Genomic DNA, 18,221 nt, shown 5'->3' with positions numbered 1-18,221 from the left:
AACACAAAAACATCACTGATTTGTCAACTTAGAGGCTTCGTACAGGCACATCTTTTACAGGTAGATTATAATGGGAAACAACCAAGAATGATGAGATTAACTTTACATTTCAAAATGTCACATGTGGTGACACTATCCCTAATGACCTCAGCTCATGGTATATATGACTCACATTATCTTTCTTGCAATAGAAGGGCCAGAAACAGACGTCCTTATTCAGATGAACCATAAAGAGTAATGGCTGATGGGGAGCAGTGTTGGTGAATATCTGTCTTGTAACTGCAGCAGCTTGAGAGGAGCCCATCAAGCATAGTAACAAGAGTAGCTGTCTGTGTCCTGGACCGTACATACACCTGCCAAAGAAGGGAAAGGAGGCAACCCCTCATGGTCCTGAGCAGTACTAGGAACACTGGGCAATAGTTAATATTTCTTAAGATGCACCAATTTACCTTCCTTTATCTGAGAACTGGGACTTGAAGGACAGGATGTGAAGTAATATTGATATTGATATTATTAATGGGTTAGAATGGATGATAAAAGATGCTTTAATGTAACACACAAAGCTAGCAAAAGCTGACGTAAGGTCCCACTGCTGTAAAGGCAGCATTGTAAGGATAGAGAACTCAAAGGGAATATATCCACATAATTCAAGTATGTAAAGGCCAACTGGAGTAACCATCCGGAGTCAATTATTTGGGAAAGCATAAACTGCACCAGCTGAATAATGACTATAAGTATTTGTTGCTTCTGGAGTAAGAAGAACTAAGAGCAGGGAGAAAGGAGACAATGTGCTAGTGGTATTATTGCTGGACGTTTAATCCAGAGAGCCAGGTAATGTTTTGGGGACCTCGGTTCAAATCCTAACATGGCTGATGGTTGAACGTGAATTCAATAAAATAAAATGAAATGTAGAATTAAGAGTCTAATGATGACCATGAGTCCATTGTCAGGAAAAACCCATCTGATTCACTAATGTCCTTTAGGGACGTCAACTGCCATCCTTACCTGGTGTACTATGTGTGACTTCAGACCCACAGTAATGTGGTTGACTCTTAACTGCCTTCTGGGCAATTAGGGTTAGGCAATAAATGCTGCCTATCCTGTAACGTCCTCATCCTGTGAAAGCATTTAAAAAAAGAAATGGGATATATTTTGGATTTGATTGGGTCCTAAATTCAAGGCAAATCACAAGTATGTTACATTTTGAGGGTGGCATACAAAATGCTTAGGCCTTACAATTTGCAGTCTACAGGAAAATAAATGCAGGAAACGGGGTTTGTAAAATTCAATGCAGAACACTTGATAATATTGTCCTTCAAGGGCCAGTCCTCATATGAATGGAAACAATTCAGCCCATCTGATGAAATCAACGGACTGGCTCAACACTCAATTGACTCACATTTCATATTGAGAATATCCAGTTTGAAACTATGCCCAGACATAAAGCACAGGAAGGCTAATGGCTTGGATTTGATTAATTCAGAACCTGGGAGTAGGGGGCTATCAGTGACTCACCTACATAAAGGGAATGCTGTGGGTACATCGTGAGTACATCGTGACCTAAGGAATTTTAAATATTGCTACTTGGGCCATGAAGAGACTGGTGCTAACATAGCTGTAATACTGACAAGTATTACTACTAACCCCTTATTGTTTACCAAGTTAGAAAAATAAAGGGATCTGGTCATGTTGAGGCCATGATTTGCCTCCATACACAGTTTCAGGAGTGGAAGTTAAATCAGAGGGCTGCAGAACCTACATAATGCGTGATGGCCCTCAGACGATATGTGATGGATCTGAGGTATTGGATGGATTCAGCGTAATTAAGACTGAAGCAATTCGTACCATGATGGAAGTAACTGATGCCAACACAAACTGTTTATGTGGGTGAAGAAGATTTGCAGGTAGATCATTGCAATTACCATACCTTTAATTCTGATACTTATTAAGAAATCTCACAGACATTTAAGTACTGAAACAATGATTCAAACTTTATTGCATGTAGTAATCAAATAGAAGAGTATAAAAGCAGTAGGAGTATACTTAAGAGGGAAATCAAGAGGGCAAAAACGGAACATGAGATAGCTTTGGCAAAACGTTAAGGAGAATCCAAAAGGTTTTTACAAATACATTAAGGACAAAAGAATAACTAGGGAGAGAATAGGACCCATTAAAGATCATCAAGGTAGCCTTTATATGGAACTGCAGGAGATAGGGGAGAGCATTTTGCATCAGTGTTTAAAGTGGAGGAGGATATGGAAGGTGGAGAATGTGGAGAAATAAATAATGGCATCATGAAAAATGTCCATTTTGCAAAGGAGGTAATGGATGTCTTAAAACACATAAAGGTGGATAAATCCCCTGGACCTGATCAGGTGTACCTTAAAACTCTGTGGGAAGCTAGGGAAATGATTGTTGGGCCTCTTGTTGAGATTTTTGTATCATCGATAGTCACAGGTGAGATGCTGGAAGACTGGAGTTTGGCTAACATGGTGTCACTATTTAAGAAAGATGGTAAGGAGAAGCCAGGGGACTATAGACCGGTGAGCCAGACATTGGTAGTGGGCAAATTGTTTGAGGGAAATCCTGAGGGACAGGATTTAGATGTATTTGGAATGGCAAGGACAGATTAGGGATAGTCAACATGGATATGTGTGTGAGAAATTGTGTCTCACTAATTTGTTTGAATTTTTCTGAAGAAGTAACAAAGAGGATTGATGATATCAGAGTGGTGGACGTGATCTATACGGACTTCAGTAGGCGTTCGGTAAGGCTCCTCATGGTAAACTGGTTAGCAAGGCTAGATCACATGGAATACATGGAGAACTAGCCATTTGGATATAGAACATGCTTAAAGGTAAAGGGTTTGTGGAGAGTTGCCTTTCAGACTGGAGGCCTGTGACCAGTGGTGTGCCACAAGGATCGGTGCTGGGTCCACTGCTTTTCATCATTTATAGAAATGTTTTGGATGAGAACATAGGAGGTATAGTAAGGTTGTAGATGACACTGAAATTGGAGGTGTAATGGACAGCAAAGAAGGTTACTTCAGAGTACAACGGGATCTTGATCAGATGGTCCAATGGGCAGAAGAATGGCAGATAGAGTTTAATTTAGATAAATGTGAGGTGCTGCATCTTGGAAAGGCAAATCAGGGCAGGACTTAGACACTTAATGGTAAGGTCCTGGGGAGTGTTGCTGAATGAAGAGACTTTGGAGTGCAGGTTCATAGTTCCTTGAAAGTAGAGTCGAAATTAGACAGGATAGTGAAGAATACAAGAGTAAATTTCCACAGATGATGGAGTCCATACTGAAAACAACAAATGATGGAGATCACAGCGAGTCAGACAGTATAGATGGAGAGACAACAAGGTAACATTTTGAATCTAGATGACTCTTCATCAGAGCTGAAGTGAAGTGTGAAGGGAAAGCACTTATGCTATAGTTCTTGACAGGAGGGAGGCAGGGTGTGGAGGTAGTGGGTGTTGATGGAGGAAAGATGTTGACTATTGCATAAATGCTGCCCTTTCCACACTTCATATCATCTCTGATGAAGAGTGATGTAGACTCAAAATTTTACCTTACTCTCTCTCCACGGATACAGTCTGACCTGCTGTGATCTTCAGCATAGTGATGAAGACATTTGGTATGCTTGTCTTTATTTGTCAGTGCATTGAGTATGGGAATAGGGAGGTCATGTTATATCTGCACAGGACATTGATTAGGCCACTTTTGGAATATTGTGTGCAATTCAGGTCTCCTTGCTGTACGAAGGCTGTTGTGAAACTTGAAAGGGTTCAGAAAAAAATCACAAGGGTATTGCCAAGATTGGAGGATTTGAGCTATAGGGAGAGGCTGAATAGGCTGGGGCTGTTTTCCCTGGTGTTTCAGAGGCTGAGGGGTGACCTTATAGAAGTTTATGATATCGTGAGGAGCATGGATAGGTTGATTAGCCAAGGTCTTTTTCTCCAGATAGGGGAAACCACAACTGGAGGGAATAGGTTTAAAGTGAGAGGGGAAAGATTTAAAAGGGACCTAAGGGGCAACAATTTCACACAGAGGATGGTGGGCGTATGCCAGAGGAAGTGGTGGAGGTTGGTACAATTACAACATTTAAAATACATCCGGAGCTGAGATGATTGACCACCAACAATGACAAACAGATCTTTCTTTAGCCAGGTAGCAGAGTTTGCCAGCAGAGAATTTTCTTCCCTCTACCCATTGTTTCCAGATATTCTAGGGCTTTTTGATGCCACACTCAGTCAAATGCAGCCTTGATGTCAAGGGCTGTCACTTTCACCTCACCTCTGGAACTCAGCTCTTTTGTCCATGTTTGAACCCAAGGCTATAATGAAGACAGAAGTTGAGTGGCCCTGGTGGAACCCAAACTGAGCATCACTGAGCAGGTTATTGCAGAGCAGGTGCTGCTTGATAGCACTGTTGTTGATGTCTTCCATCACTTTATGATGGTTGAGGGTAGTCTAATGGAGTAGTAATAGACAAGGTTGGACTTAGAGTCATAAAGGTGTACAGCACAGAAACAGTGCCTTCAGTCAAACTAGTTCATGCCAACCAGATATCCCAACCCAATCTAGTCCCACCTGCCAGCACCCGACCCATATCCCTCCAACCCCTTTCTAATCATATACCCATCCAAATGCCTCTTAAATGTTGCAATTATACCAGCCTCCACCACTTCCTCTTCAGGGAAAACAGCCACAGCCTATTCAACCTCTCCCTATAGCTCAAATCCTCCAACCTTGGCAACATCCTTGTAAATCTTTTCTGAACTCTTTCAAGTTTCACAAAATGTTTCCGATAGAAAGGAGATCAGAATTGTACACAATATTCCACCAGTGGCCTAACCAATGTCCTGTAGAGCCACACCATGACATCCCAACTCCTGTACTCAATACTCTGACCAATAAAGGAAAGCATACCAAACACCTTCACTATCCTTGAGGAGAAAGTGAGGTCTGCAGATGCTGGAGATCAGAGCTGAAAATGTGTTGCTGGAAAAGCGCAGCAGGTCAGGCAGCATCCAGGGAACAGGAGAATCGATGTTTCGGGCATAAGCCCTTCTTCTGAAGAAGGGCTTATGCCCGAAACGTCGATTCTCCTGTTCCCTGGATGCTGCCTGACATGCTGCGCTTTTCCAGCAACACATTTTCACCTTCACTATCCTATCTACCTGCGACTCCACTTTCATGGAGCCATGATCTTGCACTCCAAGGTCTCTTTGTTGAGCAAGATTTCCTCAGATATCATCATTAAGTGTATAAGTCCTGCTAAGATTTGCTTTCCCAAAATGCAAGACCTCACATTTATCTAAATTAAACTCCATCTGCCACTTTTAGCCCATTGGCCCATCTGGTCAAGATCCTGTTGTGATTTGAGGCAACCTTCTTCGCTGTCCACTACATCTCCAATTTTAGAGTCATCTGCAAACTTGCTACTCCTGCTTTTTATAGACAAAATCTACCTGGGCAATTGTAAACATTGCTGGGGAGATATCAGTGATGTAACTGTAGTGGAACAGCTTGTCTAGGAGAGAGGCGAGTTTTGGAGCACAAGGCTTCAGTACTATTGTTGGAATATTGTCAGGTCCATAGCCTTTTCAGTATCCAGTGTCCACAGCCATTTCTTGATATTATATGGAGTAAAGAAAATTGACTGTAGGTGATCTAAAATGCTCGGGACCACTGGAGGAGGCCGAGATGGATCATCCACTCAGCACTTCTGGCTGAAGATTGTTGCCTGAAAATAAGTTCGTTCAAAAAGCTCAGAGCAAAAATCCAGATTCAAACTTCTTAAATGCCATTGACAAAGGGATGAAGAGTAAAGAAGATCAATGTGGATTATGAGTGAATTTAATCTGGTACTTGTTTGAGTGCAGAATGCTGAATGGGTTTCAGACTATGTGGCAGCTTTGCCATTACAAATTGTTGACTAATTATAGATGTGGCAATGGTGACAACATTTCAGTCCAATGCACTAAATTTTGGTGGAACACAGGGTGAATTTTACAGATCCATTACCCTTCTCTCCCACCCCCTCAACAGTCTCCCTGCCCAGTAAATAGGTCTGTGAGAGGCTTACTGGTAATAATGTAGATAACACACTGAGGATGGTTTTAACAAGTTAAGACAGAGATTGCCACCCCGGAGTGAGAGGCAGTCATCCTGCTCATCTGATTGTCTCAGTACTGCTAAAGGATGCTGGTGGCCACTGTTGGGACTACAACTGAAAAGAAGGTCCTGGACTGAAAAGGTCAGCCTAAGGTTTTCATAGTTTCACAGTAATAGAAGCTGGAGTAGGTCATTTGGCCCGTCGAGCCTGCTATTGATGATGGATCAAGGACCCTAGTGAGGGAGAAATAGAATGGAAGATCAAAGAATAGGCACAAGATGCAAGCTTTCCTAACCCCCAGTAGGAACAGGAGACAAACAATTTATCCCGAGTTTGGAATTCAATGGTTGTTCACTTTTTTTCCTCTTACCCCACCCACTATTATGGCAGGGAAGGCAGAAAGGTGCCCTGAGGTGGGTTTTAATAGACAACTTAAGGGCATCACTAGACTGAGGGGCGGGTAGGATAGCTGCTACTTGGTGTTGTTTGGGAAGATGGCATGAGACCATTCCTTTCATCTCAAATACTCTCCGCTCCACCTTCAAATACACCATAAAGGTCCATCTGCATCTTATATGCATTCACACTATACAGGGGAATGTATTGCACCTTTACTTAACAATCTTAAAAATCTACCTTCTATAAAGGGAATAGTAATCAAAAAGCTCTCTCCCACTCCTTAACACTTCAACAAATGCCCAAAAAATGAATGCCCATGTACAAATGTGGAATAAATATGAATGTTGAGATCACAATATTTATAATTCATTTTTATTTACTGATCAAAAATGCAATTAGTTACATCTAGATTTACAATTGTCACATGGTCTTGTGGTTATTGAGTTATCATTGGACAAGTTATATACAATAGGGTTTGGAAAGGCAGACTGGGGAGCTTTTGAAAAATTGAAGCTGTGGTAATGAGGATGTGGTTAAATTGGAACATAGAGAACAACACCATAAAGACAAGTTGGGAAACACCATAATTAATTTGTACACAATTTCTCCTGTGTCATCTTGAATACAGGTATTATGAATTGCATCTATTAAAGAAAGAAATCATACATTTTGTGCAATTTCCTGCTCTGTCCGAGGAAATGTCAAGTTTGAACAGGACAAAGACTGTGGAAACAAGATGGGAGGAAAGAAACAGACATCACTATTTCCCAACAAGGGGAAAACCATTCTGAGAAATTCTTGATAAAATTATATCAATTAAATGTGTTTGGGTGTTGTGACGTACCTCCAAAGCAAATTAGGCATGAAACCTAAGTGCTTATTTTACATAAAAGCATTGAAATACACCCAATCTAGGAAACTAGCACATGCTGATTGACAGTTGAAAACAACTTAAAAAGATGATCATCATAAATCCGCTAATGAGTGAAGTGGGCAAGTGTTGAGCCTATTGTTTGCCACAACCCATCTCATGTTATGAGACTTTAAAACCAAAAGGACTTCATTGGCTGTGAACCCAATTGGAACATCCCAAGATTAAGCGAGGTGCTGTACAATACACAATTTTCTTTCTTTTCCTTCAATAGATGGCATCAGCCTGTTGAGCAATTCAAATATCTTCTTTTTGTGACACCAAAATCCTTTGGAAAATAAATGGATTAATGCTTCTGTTGAACAGCACTCAGGAGCATGAATGTGGTAAACTTATCAACAATAATTCATAATCTGTTTTCCTCTTTGTCCCATTCAGAAAGGCTTACTTTCTTGTAATAAGCAAGAGCCAAAATGTATTGCAATCACAAAAATCAAACTGAACTGCATTAACACGTGTCTAACAGGAAATAATACAGAAAATTAGATTTTGAATGTTTTATTTTCACTAACAGAGTTTGTAATCTACTGCAAAATTACCCCAGACCTTTTGCCTTCACAGATATGAATGTCTCTGAAAGATGTTGGATGTGGCTACTCTTGAGGGTAGATTGCACAAGTTGGAGCTTTGGAGAATTAGAAATTTGTGTTTCTCTGCTTGTTGCAATTTTAATATTACGTATCCCCTCCTGCAATTCAACATTCTGGACCAGATGGTAAGTCCAGATGAATCCAATTCCTGAGCCATGGATCCAATCTTGAGGTGGTGGAGTTGTGGGTTGGTGTTGGTTACGAGGGATTTGGAAAACCAACCCCAATCTCAGAACATCTGATCAACCTCTGCAGTCCTCCACCAATGGGAGTCTTTGGATCTGGAAAGCAGAGGGTTTGTTAGGGCCTGGTCAGAATGAGGTACGCTGATCCCTCCACACCCACAAGCAGAGCCAAGAAGACATTTAATGTCCCTCAAAAGCTGTTCTTCCTTACCTCTAGCTGTTTTGTTCAAAGCCTGTGAAACTGTGCCACCTTTGCTGAAATATTTCTATTTGCAAACCCAACACTCCCACCACCACCACCAATCCTCATAATCCAGCCTTTGGAAAACCAGGATATTGGGCAGGTCAGAGGGAGATTGGAGCAGGTTTGAGATCTTTCAAAATTTTTAACCTTTGAACTGACCTTGCCGTAAGTGAAGCATCCACCAATGTTATCATATGCTTCTGTCTGAAAGGCTGCGGAGATTCCTGCTTATGCTTGCCATACATTTCAAATTCACGGCCCTGGAAAAAACATGTTTCTTTGGGACTCTCATGTCTTTATCGCTTTCTTCCTGAGCAGGGCTAGAATGGGAGCAAGCCTTTGGTTGAGTATTTCCTGGGTTAGTCTCAGTTCTGTTGCATACAGCACAGAAACAGGCCCTTTGGCCCAAACTGGTCCATGCACGCTCACCCCATTTCCCTGCATTTGGCCTATATCCTTCTGAACCTTCCCTATTCACGCATTTGTGCAACTGCCATTTACACGTTGCTAATGTACCTGCCTCAAGCACTTCCACTGGCAGCTCATTCCATATGCATACCAATCTCTGTGTAAAAATGTTGCCCCTCAGGTTCCCTTTTATTCTTTCCCTCTAACCTTAAACTGATGCCCTCTGGTCCTTGATTCCCTAACCCTGGGAAAAAGATGTGGAGGTGCCAGTGTTGACTGGGGTGGACATAGTTAAAAATCACACAACATCCAGATTATAGTCCAAGAGGTTGATTTGGACAAACAAGCTTTCAGAGCACTGCTCCAAAAGCTGGTACTTCCAAATAAACCTGTTGGACTATATAACCTGGTATTGTGTGATTTCTAACTCTGGGAAAAAGACTGAGCGCATTAATCCTATCCATGCCTCTCAGGGTCTTATACACTTCTATAAGGCCCCCCACCCCTTCAGTCTCCTACACTCTAAAGAAAAAAGTCCCAGCTTGTCCAGTCTTTCCCTATAATTCAGATCTTTGAATCCTGGCAAAATCTTTGTAAATTTCTTCTGCACTCTTTCCAGTTTAGTAACATTCTTCCTAGAGCAAGGTGACCAAAACTGAGCACAATACTCCAAGTGCGACATCACTAGCCTCCTGTACAACTGCAACATAACTTCCCAACTTCTATACTCAAAGCCCTGAGTGATGAAGGCCAGTGTGCCATAAGCTTTCTTCACTTCCCTGTCTACCTGTGACTCCACTTTTAGAAAACTGTGCATCTGAACTCCAAGGTCCCTCGGTTCCATCATATTCCTTAGGGCCCTAGCATTCACCTTGATTTGAGTTTCCAAACTGCAAGACCTCACACTTATTTATATTAAACTCCATTTGCCATTTCTTGGCCCACTTCCCCAGCTGATCGAGGTCCTGCTGCAATTTCTAATAACCTTCCTCACTGTCCACGATACTTCCTATCATAGCGTCATCCGCAAACTTACTAATTATGACTTGTACCGTCTCATACAAATCATTGATACAGATAACAAACAATCTGTTCTCTTGTGCTCAGTGATGCACCCTGTTATTCACTTTCAATAGTACATAAGGTGTTGAATCTCTAGGCTGATGCACAGTAGGGTAAGAACGTGCGAGGGTGCGACTTTTGGCAGTTTCTCATTACAATCTGCAAGGCTGTTGTGTCTTGAGTACTGTAATGGACCTAGAAAACTGGCACCAGGACAAAGGCTTGCACCTAAAAGCAAAGTTAAAAATCACACAAGACAGGATTACCTACAGTGCAGAAACAGGCCCTTCGGCCCAACAAGCCCACACCGACCCTCCGAAGAGTAACCCACCAGACCCATTTCTCCCTGACTAATGCACCTAACACTATGGGCAATTTAGAATGTCCAGTTCACCTGCCCGGCACACCTTTGGACTGTGGGAGGAAGCCAGAGCACCCAGAGGAAACCCACGCAGACATGGGGAGAATGTGCAAACTCCATGCAAACAGTCATCCAAGGCTGGAATCGAACCTGGGTCCCTGGCACTGTTAGGCAGCAGTGCTAACCACTGAGCCACCGTAACATATCAGGGAGAGGGGAGTGGCAATGTAGAATGGTCTGTATGTCTGCAGGTGAGCGTATGTATGAGTCTGTAGTTGCGTGTTGATCTCTCTCAATGTGGTCAATCACTAACACAAGAGAGGTTGAAGTAGAAAGGGGAAAAGGAAATGAACTTCTCAAAGTCTCTGCTATATGAGAGTGCTTGCAATACTGAACATTCTTCCAACTACAGCAATGGCTGCCCTGCTCCATTCCTGACAGTGTGAGGCTCAGTGGGACCTCCCCCTTTGCCTTTAGTGTGTTGCAGCTTCCCCTATAAGATGCATGGCAGTAGTTTAATGCAAACTGGGCTGAAGGATGCTGGCACTTTGTCAGGTAGCTTAGCACAGTAAGAGGAAGGAACAGCAATTGTGGCTAAAAGAGGAAGTAAAGTGAGGGAAGCAGTAAAGTTAAGTGTGCCCATGCAAGTATAAGGAAGAAGGAGGTGAGGTTGGTGTCATGTTGTAATTAAAAGAAAACCATAAGTATTGGGGTCAGAAAGTGTTGATGCCAAATTACAGCCTGTCCAGAGGCTGAGGTACCTTAGTTTTCCTAATGAGGTCTTCAAAAGTCTCCTTGTGACACAAATATGACCTTAAACAGTGTTGTTGACGTTGACCTGGTCAGGAATCTCTGACCACTGTGAGTGATTCATTTGCTGGGAAACTTGGGGTTATTTCTTACCAAATTTGTTTTTGACGAGTTGCCTGGAGGTTCCTCTCCCTGAGTGCAAGAAAACCCACAAGGGCTACCTTCCCAAATGTGCCTCATCACCCATGTGCCATCCCTTAATGCACCCTTCTCGATATATTCTGCCACTTGGCACAGATATAAGAGCTGGCCAGTGCCAGGACCTCCTGGGATTCCTGGTGCCATCTTTAAAGCCGAGCCATACACTGACCAAACACTGGCTGTCTGCAGTTCCCCTGCGTCATTCCTTTTATTTGCCTTAGACATGTCCAACAAAGACTGATTGGCGCTCCACTTTGCCAATGGGACCCTGGAGTTCCAGGTGGATGTGCGCAGTCATTGATCACGGAGTGTACCCTGAGATGTCGGTGAGACCTAGAGAGGCAAGCTATAAGCTAGGGTCATCAGGTTATCACTCAGACTTTCACGCTGGGAATTACTGCCGCCTAGTTTCTTTCCAGTGGGTGGAGAGTGGGAAACTGCACATCAATCAGATTGACATGATGTAATAAGGAGGATATTAACGAATACTAATAAGTATCTTACCAATCGCTAGATAGAATCTTGTCTCATCGTTCAACACATTGGTTGGAAAATGAGAGCTTTTGTTCTCAATGGGGAAAGTTCAATGTCATGTGATACTTGCAACTTTCTCATCAATATCCACATCGTTCAGTCCCAGGGATGATTCTGCCCTTGTCCATCCAATGAGAAGAATTTTGTAGAATTATATCAAACTCAAAACATCAACTGTTTATCTCTGCACAAAGTACTGCAGAGCTACTCCAGCTCTCTCTGTCTTTATTTCAGATTATCAACTTCTGCAGTATTTCACTTTTGTCTATTTATCATTCCTCCCTCACTTTACATGGGCCTCAGTGGGTGCACTAAGAGTTCAAGGAACAGGATAAAATTGAGGGCTGTGGAGGGGCTTCATCAGTTTTATGCTTTCTACTGCTCCAATAACTCAATCTCTAAAGTTGACTTCAAAAAATAAATTTACCCTTTAAGAAACTGCTAATTCTTCCTGAATTTGTATCTATATCATGGGTGAGCTGCTCAGAAAAAACACCATTACCACCATTAGCACAACTAGCCCATTTAAATGAGGTTTGACCACAAAAACTGGGCATCCTGCCAAGTGGGTGGGAAGGGAGAGCAAATACAGTCTCCCCCACATATATATCAAACAAGATCACCACAATTTCTCATCCACAGCCATTGACCCAATTACATCTGGCTGAGCTAACTCATCAAAAGCATACAAAGTGTTTGCGATCTCCTGAGATTGGGTCAGATCTGTAAAACACAATTCCTTAATTCTTTGTTGGCACATCAACAGCATCCAGCTTTTTTTTTTAGACAAGGCAAATTCCTGCCAACCCATTTCAGTCATATTTATCTACATGACGTTCGGCAGAGAAATAATTTACATTTATCTAGCAATTTGTCATTGCATTTTTTTTTGGGCATTCCATAGTCAGGAATAACAGCACGGAGGATCTTTGGGAAGACGTTGCCAAACTCAGCTATGGGGAAAAGTTTAATAAACAATTATTTGGAACTAAGGTATCCGCGAAATGGTGTTAAATGGAGGGGGGCTAGGTAGAGCAGAGAGATAGGATCTATTCTATTTGCAGAAAAGCCAATAACCACAGGAGACACATTTAAAATAATTGGCAGAAAGGTAAGAGGGGAGTTGAAAATACTTTCTTCATTCTTTTTTGAGAAGTTGGCGTCACTGGCAAACATTACAATTACATTGCTTGTTCAGCCATTCACTTGCATTTGCTGCTGATCCCCAATTCCCCGAACTGAGTGGCCTGCTTGACCATTTCAGAGGAGGTTAAGACTGAACCACATTACGGAGAGTCTGGAGTCACGTGGAGGCCAGACCAGGCCATCACAGCCGATTTCCTTCCCTGACGAACATGAGCAAATCAGATGCTTTTTGCAATAAATCATTATGGCTGCCTCGGTCACCATTACGGATGACTAACTTTATTAATTGAACTTAAACTCCCAAATGATTGTGGGATTTGAACCAGCTTCCTCAGAGCACTAGCCTGGCCCGCTAGATTACTTATCCAGTGAGTCAGGCAGAATCCAAGGAGCAGGAGAATCGACGTTTCGAGCATAAGCCCTTCTTCAGGCTTATGCCCGAAATGCCGATTCTCCTGCTCCTTGGATGCTGCCTGACCTGCTGCACTTTTCCAGCAATACATTTTGCAGCTCTAATCTCCAGCATCTGCAGTCCTCACTTTCTACTACTTATCCAGTGATCTTACCATGATGATACCATCTCCCTGGAGAATATGGAGTTCACTGCTTACAATGATCTGTAGGACTATGGACTGACATCACCATTCTCACAGAATCACACCTCATAGACAATGTCCGAGATACTGCTATCACCACACCTCGATATGGCCTTCCCCACTGTCAGTACAAACCTAGCAGAGGTGGCAGTACAGTGGTATACAGTCAAGACAGCATTGCCCTGGAAGTCCTCAACATTGATTCTAGTGATTACCATATTCCTGTCCTCTCTTTGTTGGTGAGTTGAACAACAATTGGAGGAAGCAGTGAGGGTGGCAAAGGTGAAAAATGTACTCTGGGTGAGGAATTTCGATGTCCACCATCAGCAGTGGCTAGGCAGCAGCACTACTGATCGAGTTGGTTGGGTCCTGATGGACATAGCTGCTAGACTGGGTCTGCGGCAAGTGATGAGGAAACAGACAAGAGGGAAAATCATACTTAACCTCATCCTTACTAATCTGTTGGCTGTAGACACATCTGTCCATGACAGTGTCAGTAAGAATGACCACCTCACAGTCCTCGTGGAGACAAAGTCTTGCCATCACATTGAGAATACCCTCCATCATGTTGTGTGGCGTTTTCACCATGTTAAATGGGACACACTACAAACAGATTTAGCAACTCAATGCTCGGCATCCTCAAGGTGCTGAAGGACAACAACAGCAGCAGAATTGCACTCCAGCACAATTTGTAACCTCATGGCCTGGCATATCCCCCACTCAACAACTACCATCAAGCCAGCGGATCAACCCTGGTTCAATGGAGAGTGCAGGAGGGCATGCCAGGAGCAGCACCAGGCAAACCTAAAATTGAGATGTCAACCAGGTGAAGCGATCAACAGAACTACTTGCATGCCAAATGACATCAGCAGCAAGTGATAGACAGAGCTCAGTAATCCCACAACCAATGGATCAGATCTAAGCTCTGCAGTCCTGCTACATCCAGCCATGAATGGTATTGGACAATTAAACAACTCATTGGAGAAGGAGGAGGCTCCACAAATATCCCTATCCTCAATGGAGCCGCCCAACACATCAGTGCAAAAGATAAAGCTGAAGCCTTTGCAACAATCTTCAACCACCTCGGCCTCCTTCAGTGGACCCCAGCAGATTCCAGCCTTCAGTCAATTCAATTCACGTGATATTAAGAAACGGCTGGAGACACTGCATACTGCAAAAGACTATGGGCCCTGACAACATTCCTGCAATAGTACTTGTGCTCCAGAACTTTCCACAAACCTAGCCAAGCTGTTCCAGTACAGTTACAACACTGGCATTTACCCCATAACATGAAAAATTGCAAGGTACATCATGCATACAAAGAGCATTACAAATCCAACCCAGCCAATTACTGTCACTATCAGTCTGCTCTCAATCATCGGTAAAGTGATGGAAGGTATCATCGACAGTGCTATCAAGCAGCACCTGCTCAGCAATAATCTGCTCAGTGACGCCTAGTTTGGGGTCTACCAGCAGCAATCAGCTCCTGACCTCATTACAGCCTTGGTTCAAACATGGACAAAAGAGCTAAATTCCAGAGGTGAGGTGAGAGTGACAGCCCTTGACATCAAGGCTGCATTCAACTGAGTGTGGCAACAAGGCACCCTGGGAAAACTGGAATCAATGGGCATCAAGGAGCAAACTTGCCACTGGTTGGAGTCATCACTGAATCTCCCACTATCAGCATCGTGGGAGTTACCATTGACCAGAAACTGAACGGAGCATGCCCTATAAACTCTGTGGCTTCAAGAGCAGGCCAGAAGCTAGGAATACTACAGTGAGTAATTCACCCCTGACTCCCAAAAGCCTGTCCACTGTCTACAAGACACAAGTCAGGAATGTAATGAAATACTCCCCACTTCCCTGGATGGGTGTAGCTACAATAACACTCAAGAAGCCTAACATCATCCAGGAGAAAGCTGCCGACTTGATTGGCACCTCATCGACAAGCATCCACTCCCTCCACCATCAACACTCAGTAGCAGCAGTGTGTAGTGTCTACAAGATGCACTGCAGAAATTCACCAAACATCCTTAGACAGCACCTTCCAAACTCATGACCACTTCTATCTCGAAGGACAAGGGCAGCAGATAAAAAGAACATCACCATCTTCAAGTTCCTCTCCCAGCCACTCATGACCCTGATTTTGAAATATATCGCCGTTTCTTCATTGTGGCTGGGTCAAAATCCTGGAATTCCCTCCCCAAGGCATTGTGGGTCAACCTACAGCAGGTGGACTGCAGCGGTTCAAGAAGGCAGCTCACCACCACCTTCATAAGGGCAACTAGGGATGGACAATAAATCACGCACACTCTGCAAGTTAATTTAAAATAATCTGAAAAGTGACGTTTGGTTAGTTTCTCTTTCTCCACCAGGCCTCACTAGATGGGTTGAATGGCTTTGTCTTGTAAATATCTATGAATTCATCTTTTGACATCTTCACAGCCCAGATCATGTTGTGCTGTAGGGAAATGAGAAAGTGATGTTGGCCAGGACCCTGAGAATTCCCAGCTCTTCCTGAAATAAAGCAGAGACATTTTGTGTCATCATGGAGACAAGATAGAGGATCTTGGTTAGATTGTCTCCTACATAAGACGAGATCTCTGCATATGCACCTCCTTTCAAAATCATTTTTGGGATTCGAATTTTGCTGGCAAGACCAGCATCTGTTCATCCCTAATTGCACTCTTCAAGCTCTCTGTAATGTTTTGATACAAATGTGTGGCTTGCTAGGCCAATCACTTAATGCAACATTAAGAGTCAACCACATTGTTTCATGCATATCTTTCAGCACAACACTGAAGTGCCTGCTTTAATCATCTGATTCAATTCTGCGGTGGAAGCTTGATCCACAACTTGCTGACTAAGAGGAGAGAGTTTCACCAACCGAGCCAAATTGATAATAATCTAAGGTTAAAGGTCATTTGTCATCCTGTGGCCTATTTAAAATGCTGCTCTAACTAGAGGTGGCAGAAAGGCTACAGAAGAGTTGGAATCAAGTTCCAAGAGGTTACCCTTGTGAGATTGTACACCTAGATATTTGTCATGGGTAACTCTGCAAACTGCACAATCACAATGATGTCTGCCCCACTGTCAGACTTTCTCTAAATGTTGGGCCATCGAATTCAAAGGCATAACAAGACTGAGAACCACTCTTCTGCTTCGGGAGAAGAAAAGCACCTAAGTGTGACTAAATGTGACAAAAGTTAGAAGCGGTTTTGTTGGTAGTGTACTGCTAAGTAAGAAGGTTGGCTATGTTTGCGGTTTGCAGTGTGAAATACTAAACAGAAACCCTGATGAAGAAAGTCTTTGAAAAAGAAAACATTTCTCAAATTATCTGAAATTAAAATTAAATCAGCATTAGTAAGTTTTGAGGACGCAACGTGCTAAATGAAATGCTAACTTTTTTAAACGGATATTTTTAAATGTATCATTATGTCTGACAACATTCCTTTTAAATGTCTTGTCTGCTGCAAGAGATAACTACTGACAGGATGCAGAAACGCAATATGGTGAAGTGGTAGTGTCCCTATCTCTGTGTCAGGGTCAAGTCCCATCTGCATCAGAGATGTTACGGCATGCCTGAATAGGTCAATTAAAATATCTACACTTAAACAGGTGACTTCACTCCTCCAGTAACATCAAGAATGACTGGGTGCCCAACAAAACCAGAACGCTTTTGCATTTATATAGCACCTTTCACAACCTTTCAAAGATCATGAAAAACAACTTGACAACCATTAAAGCAGAGGCATTAATACTATGTAGGAAATACTATACACAATCTTCACAAATTATCTCATTGCTGTTGTGGGATCCTAATGACTACATAATTGTATCTTTTTTTAACATGATGTTGACTGCAGGATAAATATTGATCAGACACTAGTGAACTCCCCAGCTCTTTGTTCAAGTAGTCTATGGACATTTCTTCATTCAAAAAGTGGCACTTCTGACAATTGCAGCGAGGTAACATCACCAATAACAAGTAGTATTTAGAAAGCATCTTTAAGCACAATAAAATCTCCCAAGGTCCTTTGAAAAGCATTACAGTGCGATTTCCCATTAAGACAGTTACAGCAATATTTGGGGAGTGCCCAAATGCTTGGTCAAGTTTTAAAGAGTATCTTAAAGAGGAGAACGACAGAAATAGGCAGCAGGTTTTAGAGTAATAACCATAGAGCTTAAAGTCTATCAGCAGAAGTCAGGAGCCAGAATTAGATGAGCATAGATACCTTTGCAGATTGTTGAACCACATAACAGAGATAGGGAAGGCAAGGGGCTCTGGTGGGATTTGAAGACAAGAGCCATTCTCCTCTTCCTCTTCCATCTGGCTCTCCATGACCTCTGCTCATTCTCTCTGTTCAGCTGTATACCAGGGAGATGGCCACAAGTGCAGTAATTGGCTTCTGCAGAAACCATGAACACTGTCCTTCAGAGCCTGCTGCACTACTGTTTGTAGACCTTTGAAATGTTGGAAATAACAGGCAGCACTGCAGCAACAGCCACGCCAAATTAATCAGCAATGAAACTCCATGTAGCTGAAGGTGACTTTAAATAACAGTGGGGATTTGAGACTGGTTCTTTCTTGCTCCTTAAATTGAATTCCAAAGCTGCATGGCAGGCATCTGCTCCATTTTGCAAACAACTGGTCTTATTATTCACCTGCTTTGTACATTCACTGTGTG

This window comes from Chiloscyllium plagiosum, chromosome 15, assembly GCF_004010195.1.
Source record: "Chiloscyllium plagiosum isolate BGI_BamShark_2017 chromosome 15, ASM401019v2, whole genome shotgun sequence".
In the NCBI taxonomy this organism is placed as follows: Eukaryota; Metazoa; Chordata; class Chondrichthyes; order Orectolobiformes; family Hemiscylliidae; genus Chiloscyllium; species Chiloscyllium plagiosum.
This window is presented reverse-complemented; position numbering follows the sequence as displayed.